The sequence below is a fragment of the Theropithecus gelada genome, chromosome 1 (assembly GCF_003255815.1).
Source record: "Theropithecus gelada isolate Dixy chromosome 1, Tgel_1.0, whole genome shotgun sequence".
Classification (NCBI taxonomy): Eukaryota; Metazoa; Chordata; class Mammalia; order Primates; family Cercopithecidae; genus Theropithecus; species Theropithecus gelada.
The window spans coordinates 204,403,861-204,414,727 of record NC_037668.1 but is presented as its reverse complement, the minus strand read 5'-3'; the positions used below and the strand labels follow the sequence as shown (position 1 = coordinate 204,414,727).

General features: G+C 39.9%; 1 long non-coding RNA gene across 1 annotated transcript; it reads left to right on the top strand.

The window, feature by feature from the left end:
* Nucleotides 1-616: 616 nt before the first annotated feature.
* LOC112618230 lies at nucleotides 617-3,587 on the top strand. The gene is made up of 2 exons (XR_003118048.1): nucleotides 617-838; nucleotides 3,410-3,587. It is a non-coding gene; the product is annotated as an uncharacterized LOC112618230 (long non-coding RNA).
* The last annotated feature ends 7,280 nt before the right edge of the window (nucleotides 3,588-10,867 follow it).

Here is a 10,867-nt window from a genome sequence, read left to right as displayed (position 1 = left end):
ACCAAAACCTTTGCCTGTCCTGCCATCTAGTAGTCATCAACACAGACTGTCTGTTAAGTGGAGGTGAACTAGTTTACTACAAGGTAATGATGCCTTGAGTCATGTACCTTGTACAAGAAAAGAGTCTGAAGGAAAATCTTTTTATTATTATTGAACCTAGTTCAAAAGGTTTGACCTCATTAATCATTACCCAGACCAACTGTTTTTCTGTATTTTATATTCTAGGCTTATGTTTTTAGACCCAAACTTGGGATTCTTCAGCCCCCCTTTTTTTCCTGTATTCTCATTTACTTCCTCTCAGTTCAAATTATGGCTATGTCTTTCTTAGCTATCTGAAGAATTATTATCTTTCGTGTGTCTGTTTTCCAGACTTATGTATGAGCATTCATTTACCAATTCATTCAGTCATTCATTAACTCATTCACTCAATAGCTATTACTGAATACCTTCTATTGGCCGGACACTGGGACAGGATTAACGTAGATACAGTCTTTGCCCTCAAGAACCTCGTATGCCACTGCAGGGGACAGATCTGTAAGTCATGATAAGACAATGACAGAAGTTCTAAATGGAATGTATGTGTTGGTACTAACAACACAAAGAGAAAACTGTACCCAACTCTTTGAAGACATGTTGGCATGTGCCTTACTGAAACAGGTGACATTTAAGTCAAATCTCGAAAAAGGAGCACGCTGAGGTTCATTTCACGACACCAGACTGCTTCTCAAGTGAGACTAGAATAAAAAATGTCCATCTGATTCTGAAACTGTAAAGATACCGATAACCTTCGCAAGGGAGGTGGAGTGGAGCCAAGTGGGAGAGCTGAATAGCTGTGAAGGTGATGATCGTGGGAAAGCATTCACAACTACTGATTGGGAATGAAAGGAGAGAGATGGGTCATAGCTACTTATGAATGAGACAGGATTGTGGATTTCTTAAGTTGGGAGGTGGGAGCATTTTAGCAAAGGAGACAGTAGAAAGGAATAAAAAAAATACAGTAACTTCATCTCTGGGAGAATCCTCTCTCAGTTTCTACGAAATTACTTATCTACTCTTCATCCCTTCTTTATTTATTTATTTTTTTGAGATCAAGTTTCGCTCTTGTCACCTAGGCTAGAGTGCAATGGCACAATCTCAGCTCACTGCAACCTCCGCCTCCCGTGTTCAAACAATTCCCCTGCCCCAGCCTCCTGAGTAGCTGGGATTACAGGTGCCCGCCACCATGCCCAACTAATTTTTTATATTTAGTAGAGATGGGGTTTCACCATGTTGACCAGGCTGGTCTTGAACCTCTGACCTCAGGTGATCCACCTGCCTCAGTCTCCCAAAGTGCTGGGATTATAGGTGTGAGCCACCGTGCCCGGCCCCATTCCTTCTTTTTGATCTTGTCGTTTCTCTTACTTGGCTCTATTATTTCATTTCATTACCCTTCCTTGTTATCAGTTTGAAGATTATTATATGCGCTATGCTTTGCCACTGTCTTCTCAATATAAGTCTTAAGACCTAAAAACCCATGAATACATTACACTAAGTCAAGCTACATCCAAATCAAAGTACCCTAAGATTACATATATTTGAGAAGTAAGCTCTTTATTTATGTAAGTATTCTAGCACCCTTAAGGAAGCAAAGTGCCAACGTGCCTGAAGAATCTTTGGGAGCCTGCCAACCGACACTGGTTCAGCTTCTACCATGAGGAAAACATGGACCAGAAGCTGTGAGAAGAGCCCAAATGAGAAACAGTGTCCTAGGCTCCATCCTTAAGGGTCATGTAATATCCATCTTGCAAAGCTTGATGTTTCCTGCTAAAACAGGTTTATGGAAGACATTTAAACCTTAAAACATTGAAAGATAAGAGTCCATTTAGTGGCATAACAAAATGTCAACTGAACACAGAAAATTATTATGCCCTTTGGCCATCTTGATTCCTGGGGGTCAGGGTATCTTTGGAAATTACCTCCACTTTCTGTCAAGGGCATTGTACAACAAAAACATAAGGATGGAAAGGAGAAATTTTGATTTTTTCCTGTGGTTCATAGATCAGTTACAGCTCCACATTTCAAAATGTCAGACCTGCTTTTACAAAGGCAATTTTGTTTGTAACTACATGAATAATACATAAACACACAGTTACTGGAAAATATTCTAATAATCAAGCCTATTGAATAAAATGTTATGAGTCCCCTTTGACACACACAGCAACCCTACTCTCTCCTCACTTTGGCATATACTTTTCTAGACCTTTTTCTAGACATTTTCGCACATGGATGTGTGTAAATTTATTTACACATCTAATTTTAAATTTTAAAAAATATGTTGCATGGTAACATTATTAATCTGCAATTTGAGTTTTTTTCATTTAATAATATAGCTTGAAGAGCATAACAATCTCATATATTTTTTGTATTCACTGAATAGTATAATCTGAACATGTTGTAATTGATTTATTTAGCCCACCATTAGTGGATATTTAGATGGTTTCCAACGTTTTATTTTTATTTTTTGCTATCTAAAAACAGTGCTGAAATGAACATTCTTGGGCATGTGCCCTTTTGAACATGTGCAAATATGTGTGTGGAATAGATTCCGTTGTTCCTACTTTCCATCATATTCTTCTTTAAGGTGGTGCTCCCTCCCTTCTCCTGCCCAGATTCCCTTGGATTCTGGCTGTGTCTGTGGCCATCCTCTGACTTCTATATACTTTTTTCCTGATGGCCACACCTGTGGCTTTCTTGGGACTACAGTCCTGAGCCACTTTGCTTACACCAGCAGACAGCCAGAATTGCCTGGGAAATTAGGTTCCTTTGGGGTGGGCCTTAGCAGATGACAGGTGGGACAGGTTATAAAAACCCGGCTCTTTCCCTTGAGTTGGGACATACTTGGAGGTATAATGTGCATTTCAAAGCTCCTCTGCACCATCAAGTTAAAGCTGGGATTTTGCCTAAAAGTACACTCTCCCTTGACTTCTCTCCCCTTTCTGGCTGCCCCACTCTTTCATCAGCACTCCCATAACTCATCACTTGCATATGAATCCTTGACTCAAGATCTGCTTCTTGTGAATCCAACCAAGTCAGGAACCTCCCTGTATTGAACAAACTTAGTACAGAGTTTCCTCCAGAGAAAGCAGTGTCCTTAAAGATTGTCCTTGTCTCCCTTTTGGGAGTTGTATTTGTTTTACCAACTGGGATGGTTAATTTTATCCATCCACTTGACTGGGCCACAGGATGCCCAGATAACTGTTTAAACATTATTTCTGGAAGAGGTTAGCATTTGATTTGGTGAACTGAGAAAAGCAGATGGCATCATCTAATCACTTGAGGGTCTCAATAGAACAAAAAGATAGAAGCAGGATGAACTAATTCTCCCCGACTGCTTGAGCTGGAACATCCATTTTCTCCTGCTCTCTCTCAGCTCTCCTGGTTCTCAGACTTTTAGAATTGGAGTGGAATCTACACCACCAGGTCTCTGGCTTTCAGGCCTTCAAACCATTTGACTGGCTTTCCTGGGCCTCCAGCTTGCAGAGAGCAGATCATGGGACTTCTCAGTCTCCATAATTGCATGAGTCAATATGTTACAAAAATCTCTTTTTTATATCTTCCACTGGTGGTCCTTCTCTGTAGAACCCTGACTGTTACACCTACAGTTTAGAATGGAGTTGGATGGTCCTAAGGCTTCTTTTTTTTTTTTTTTTTTTTTTAAAGGTAAAGTATTCATTTATTCAGTCTCTATGAAATGTATTACCATGTGCCATACAATAAGGAGGTCCTAAGGCTTCTTTAGCCCATCAAGAGCCTATTGTTGTAGAGCCCTTGGGGAGTGGGGTAGGACGGTAGAAGGAAAGAGCAGACATCAAGTCTCTGGCACCGTATCCAGGCAAGAGCCCTGCTGCTTATGTACCTAAGCTGCCGGTCTTCTAACCTTCTACCTTTGGCTTCAATTAGAGGCAGATAGAGGGTGTCTGGACAACAAATGAGTTCTGGAGACAAAAAAAGGGAGAGCCACTGGTCAGTGAGGCCAATGATAATAAAGCCCATTTACTTTCCTTTCCCTGGTTTGCAGGTGGAAGGCAGCCTCTGCTCAATGTTAACTGGATCATGAATGCAGCCCTGCCTGTCTAACCATCTGCAGTGTGACTTGATTGCTGCTGTGAGGGAAGCTGCTCACTTTTTCTTGCTTTGCCTCGCTTCCCTGTGCAGTGCCTCTCCACATCCCCTAATAAGAGCACGAAGGAGGTGTTTGCCTGCTGCTTTCTGCCAGCTCAGTGCTGCTGCAATAGAGCAGAAACTTGGACCCAGATCTTCCATCCTCCATTATAACCCTCTCGGTAGCACTTACCATCACCCCTTGGTTGAAAGTAGAGCTGAAGAAACCCATTCTACACACACTTGCACATGTTCAACGGGGTATTTGCACAGGAATGTTCACTTCGGCATTGCTATGATCCTGAAGATGTGGCTGTACTTCTAGTTTTATGGCCAGGACCGATTATGCAGCAATGTTTAACCACCCATGATGATAACCAGAGAGCAGATCAGGGGCAGCTTATGATGGGCAGATGGGGTGGGGAAAGAAAGGAATGTATAAAATTGGCTCCAGGATAAAATCAGGGTCACATTGGTGAAGCTTGGAGAGATAACATAGCTGGCTTCCATCCCATTTCTATGACAACTTCCTACAAATTTCTGGAACGAATGCTGGAGAACACAGTAAAACTGAAGCTCCATCCCGGTGGAGATGGAGAGAGGATCATGATTATCATGGTGGGGAGTTCTTCCACACTGTCCTAAATTCTCATTTGACCTATAGATATTATCTTTAAAACTACTTGTTTTAATTTATTTAAAATTCACTTTTAGTAGCTAAGCTGTTTGTTTGTATAGTTACTTTCCCATTCTTTGTCCTCTACATTCTAGGATAGAACATGTCGTCCACGTGAAATTATAAACTTTAAAACTCTGGCAGCCCCTGATCATGTTGGTAACCCTGAGCAAGTCACTTAGGCTCTGTCCACCCCACTCGTTACCTCCACCTATCTTCCTCCAAACTGTAACATGGAGTAACTATTATATCTTCAAAGCACAGATCTTTTGAAGATTATGCTGTTGCATCTGAAACTTGTGAAGCCTACCAAACATGCCTAAAAGTTGTTAATTTCTTAGAAAGATTTGCAAGTTAAAATTAAAACAGAATACCCATTAATACAAGACTGACTTTTTAAATTTGTATTTTATTTTTAGAAACGGGGTCTTGCTGTGTGGCCCAGTACAGAGTGCAGTGATGCAATCATGCAGCCTTAAACTCCTGGGCTCCAGTGATCCTCCCATCTGAAGGCTGACTTTTTTTTTTTTTTTGAGACGGAGTCTCACTCTGTCACCCAGGCTGGAGTGCAGTGGCCGGATCTCAGCTCACTGCAAGCTCCACCTCCCGGGTTCACGCCATTTTCCTGCCTCAGCCTCCTGAGTAGCTGGGACTACAGGCGCCCGCCACCGTGAAGGCTGACTTTTTAATCATAGAAATGTTAAGTATGCACCTAAATATTTTAGTTTTTTTTTTCCTGAATCCACATATCTTCAGCTCACAAAAAAAGTCCTTATGGCCGGGTGTGGCGGCTCACGCCTGTAACCCCAGCACTTTGGGAGGCCGTGGCGGGCAGATCACCTGAGGTTGGGAGTTTGAGACCAACCTGACCAACGTGGAGAAACCCGTCTCTAATAAAAATACAAAATTAGCCGGGCGTTGTGGCGCATGCCTGTAATCCCCGCTACTTGGGAGGCTGCGGCAGGAGAATCGCTTGAACCCAGGAGGCGGAGGTTGCAGTGAGCCGAGATCGCGCCATTGCACTCCAGCCTGGGCAACAAGAGCAAAACTCCGCCTAAAAAAAAAGAAGAAGAAAAAAAGTCCTCACATAAAGTCATTCAGAATGCCATATTCTGTCATTGCTTCCAAAGGTTTGAATGTCAAATAGATCAAAAGTGGGTTAAAAAAGAATGAGCTGTGTGATCTTGGGAAAGAACGTATGACAGGTTGGCATATATTAAGAACATGAAAACATGGAATATAATAATATATGAAGATACTCTCACATCTTTTCATCTATAGGCTCAATGACATCAGCAATATTAGCCTGCTCGCATGGGTCAGATTGGAAGCACCTGTAAGTCTGTATTAAGCGCAGCTTTTCAAACTCTGGCATATCCGCGGATAAAAGGCATGCTATAAATAACATCATTACATAGGTAAATTGTACACTTTTTGCAATATTTAAATGATTCAAGTGAGTGACTTTGTAATGGAAAGCACCATTATGCAGAATGTGCCTGGGGAAGGTAATTGCAGCAACGTTGCTGTGGTCTGAAGGAGAATGAATGAGCGAACCTCCTTTTCCATCCTGGCACCGTCAGTGCCTTGATGTGGACAATGAAACTGTTGCTTTATTTTCTTGCACCAGTTCTAACATTTAGGAATTGTAACAACATCCTCCCTTTATTTAAACAGATATTTGAAATCCAAATTATCTGAATTTATGAATTTATTAATAATTATGATCCATGACAGTACTGAGGGAGCTCTTTTATTTAAGAAAACAAGTGGTCGTAGCTGGGCACAGTGGCTCACACCAGTAGTCCCAGCTGCTTGGGAGGCTGATGTAGGAGGATCCTTTGAGCCCATGGGTTCGAGTCCAACCTGGGCAACACAGTGAGACTCTATCTTTCTGAAAACAAAACAAAGCAAACTCCATGGTGTGATATAAATATTTGATATCCCTTTTGATAACAGTTGTATTGTTATTTCCCTAAAGTCTAGTGAATCTGATTAAGAGCGATTTAAAGCAAATATAAGCAAGAAAGGGGAAACCTAGGTGGACGCAGTTATTACTGAAGACAGCGGCTCTGGCAAGGAAAAGGGTATCTGGTGATTCACATGAGCGTGCGGTGAGGAAGGGAGCAAGGCATAAGACATGACCTTGGACATTTATACTCCATCGTGTAGAATATGCAGAGTAAATCAAGTGAATCTGAGTTATAAGCTGGAGTGGGAAATCTAATTATCACAGAGATTTGGGAGATATTGCTTAAAATGGAATCCGGGATGGAGAAGCTTGTTCAACACAAAAGAAGCAGACAGTTAAGTAGCAAGGTTGGGTTCTATAGTACATCTGGATATCCACAAACCTGCCAGCAGAAATCTTGGTGGAGCATAGGGGTAAGGATTGAAGAAAAAATGATAAAAACAATACCCTATGGACATATGCTATAGGCCACCCCATCTGTTAGAGGGAATAGGTAATAAAGTTCCAGTGCAAATATTTTCTAGCTCACCGTCCTTAAGCTGAAACTACAGTATCCAGAAAGCTCTAAAAGGTTTTTTTCATGAATTATTTGGTAGCAAAGTTTGACCTCATATGAAACTGTTTAGAGTCTTTTTTGTTGTTGGGGGTGCTTGCTTCTGTAACTTTTAATTAAACAAAGTGCACACACATGGGAGAAGACATTAGGAAATACAGATCAGAGTAGAAAATGAAAATCACCTATGGTTCCACTATGCAGTTACAAAAATGATTCATGCTTTGTTGTGTCTCCTGCCAGACTTTCATAGCTTTCCACCTACCTACTTACCTGCCTACCTACCTACTTACCTATACACCTATTTACCTGCACACCTACCTATCCACACCTGCACACCTACCTACCTACTTACCTGCCCACCTACCTACTTACCTACACACCTACCTACTTACCTGCACACCTACCTACTTATCCACACACCTGCCTACTTACTTGCATATCTACCTACTTACCTGCACACCTACCTACTTACCTGAATACCTGCTTACTTACCTGCACACCTACTTACTTAGCTACACACCTACTTACCTGCACACCTGCCTACTTACCTACACACCTGCCTACTTACCTGCACACCTACCTACTTATCCACACACCTGACTACTTACCCGCATATCTACCTACTTACCTGTATACCTGCCTACTTACCTGCACACCTACCTACTTACCTGCATACCTGCCTACTTACCTGCACACCTACTTACTTACCTGCACACCTACCTATTTACCTGCACACCTGCCTACTTACTTGCATACCTACCTACTTATTCACACACCTACCTACTTACCTGCACACTTACCTACCTACTTACCTGCATACTTACTTGCTTACCATGGCTACCATCCACCTATCTATAATTCCTAGACATGTAATTCTATCTATACAATATGTAGCTATTTTTACAAAGGCCAGTGTATACCATTGTATACAGCACATTGTTTAATGAACTGTTTTCTTTTTCATTAAGTAACAGATCACAAACAGCTTTTTATGAAATTTACTACACACTTTTTTCATCATATAAAATGACTGCTTTTATGGGAACATACCTTATTTATGGAACCAAACCCAATTTTATAACATTTCATATTTTTGTATTTTTCACTATCAAAAGCAATGCTATGATGAACATACTAGTAACTAGATCTATGCAAATAATTATAATTATTTCCTTAGTATGAACTTCCAACTGTAAGATTGCAAGTCAAAAGATATTTTGCTAATTATTTTATAAATTTACCAATTAATGTTCCAAAAAGTTTGTACTAATATGTAATCACCCCTCCAACATCTTATCACACTACCAATATGCTAAAATGCTCATTTTCCTGCAATCACTCAACACTGAGTAACAAAGTTAAAAATCTTTGCCAACCAGTTAAGTGGAAAATGATATTTAAAGATTTCAGTTTCAGTATCTTTGATTACTAGAGACATGGAGTACTTTTTCATGAATTAATCAGCCAATTGTATTTTTAAAATCTTTTTATTGAGGCAAAACACAAGTAAAGAGTACAAATCATAAGTATAGCTCAGTGAATTGTCACAAAGGGAATAATGCATGTAACAGACACAGGTCAAAAAGTAGGACATTACCAGCACCTAGGAGTCTCCTTTGCATCCCCTTCTGGCCACCCTCCTCACCTTCCTCCCCAAAGGGAGGAATTGTACCTTCATACAATTTCTCTATTAGCTACCTATTTCCAGAAAAATGCCGCATGACAAACCATCCCGAAATTCAATGGCTTAAAACAGCAATCACTTATTGTCATGGATGTGTGAGTTAGCAAGAGTCGGTGATCCAGGCTGGGCTCAGCGCATTGGCTCTGCTACCCTGGGTTCACCTGTGTGCCTGGGGGTCAGCTGATGTAGACGGGGCTTAGCTGGGTCACTATCCTGACATCTAACATAAGAGTTAAGTTTTGCTTCTGTTAGGATTTTATATAAATGGACTCATACAGTATTTTTTTACATCCAGCTAATTTCAGTCAATGTTATTTTTAAAGTTTTGTCCAGTGTGTGTTCAGGAGTATGTTTTGTACCAACTCACAAGAGCTGATGGTTACATTTTCAGAAATTTTGAAATTTATCTGTTAAACATAATTATTAGAAAAATTAAATTATAAAAACGTAATTACATTACAATTAAAAACACAGGTAATAAATACTCAAACTGATTACTTCCTATCTGTCTAACTACATTTTAGTATGGCCTCTGCTTTGGGGTTGTTTCTACCTGTTGTAATTCCATGGAATACTCTATGACGACGGGCTATGGTGTGTTTCTTCCTCACCTTGTTTACAATTGTCACATGTTAGGAATAAATAGCTTAAAATTGGCCACAGCAGGAACCTTTGCGTCACAGAAATCAGAAAATGCTATAAATAAAAAGGGATGGATTTATTGTTTTTTTGATTGTCTAGACTTAAGAAAGTGGTGAAAAAATGTTAATATTGCAGATTAAACTTAAGTGTGTTGTGTCTGTGGCCATTACACTGAAGTACACAAAAAAATTGAGGAATTATTCTTCCAGTATTCAAAACCATTATCCAGTTCAGGATGATAGTTTGACAAATGAGAGAAGTTTTTCTCTCTTTTTGCTGAAGTCATTGAAAAATGAGAGAAGCTTTTTTTTTTTTTGAGACGGAGTATTGCTCTTTTACCCAGGCTGGAGTGTAGTGGCACAATCTCGTTCACTGCAACCTCCGCAACTCCCAGGTTCAAGCAATTCCCCCGCCTCAGCCTCCTGAGTAGCTGGGATTACAGGAGCCTGCCACCATGCCTGGCTAATTTTTGTATTTTTAGTAGAGACAGGGTTTTGCCATGTTGGCCAGGCTGATCTTGACTCCTGACCTCAGGTAATCCACCCGCCTCAACCTCCCAAAGTGCTAGGATTACAGGCATGAGCCACCAAGCCCAGCTAATAAATAAAAGAAGTTTTGACATAAATCTTTATTGTCTTTTGTCTTAGTCTTTAACATAAATAAAACTATCAACTAACAATCATGACAGAACTACAGGTTCGAAAGTTTGGCAAAAATCAACAAAATCGATTGAGAATCAATTGGCAATATGGAATTTACAATAAGAAGTATTATATATTTTATTTTTTGTAAATTGTGTCTTATACATCCTTTATATTAGTAACATTTATAATAAGCATATATATATGCACACGTGTGCACACAAACATATATGTATGTATATAACCCTCCATCCAGAGATAGTCATTAAAAATTTAGGTACACCACTGGATTCATCCACATTGTATACTGTTGTGTGCAACAGTAGTTATTCATGTGTGTTACTATATGGTATTCTATTGAATGATCATACTACAATGTATTTATCTATTCTACTGTGAATGAAGCTTGGATAATTTACAGTTTTGTATTTAACAAATAATGCTCTTGAAACACTCTTTGGATGTATTTCCATACACATATGTACTTATTTCAGCTAGATATTGTATTAGTTACCTATTGTTGCTGTAACAAATTACCACAAATTTAGTGACTGAG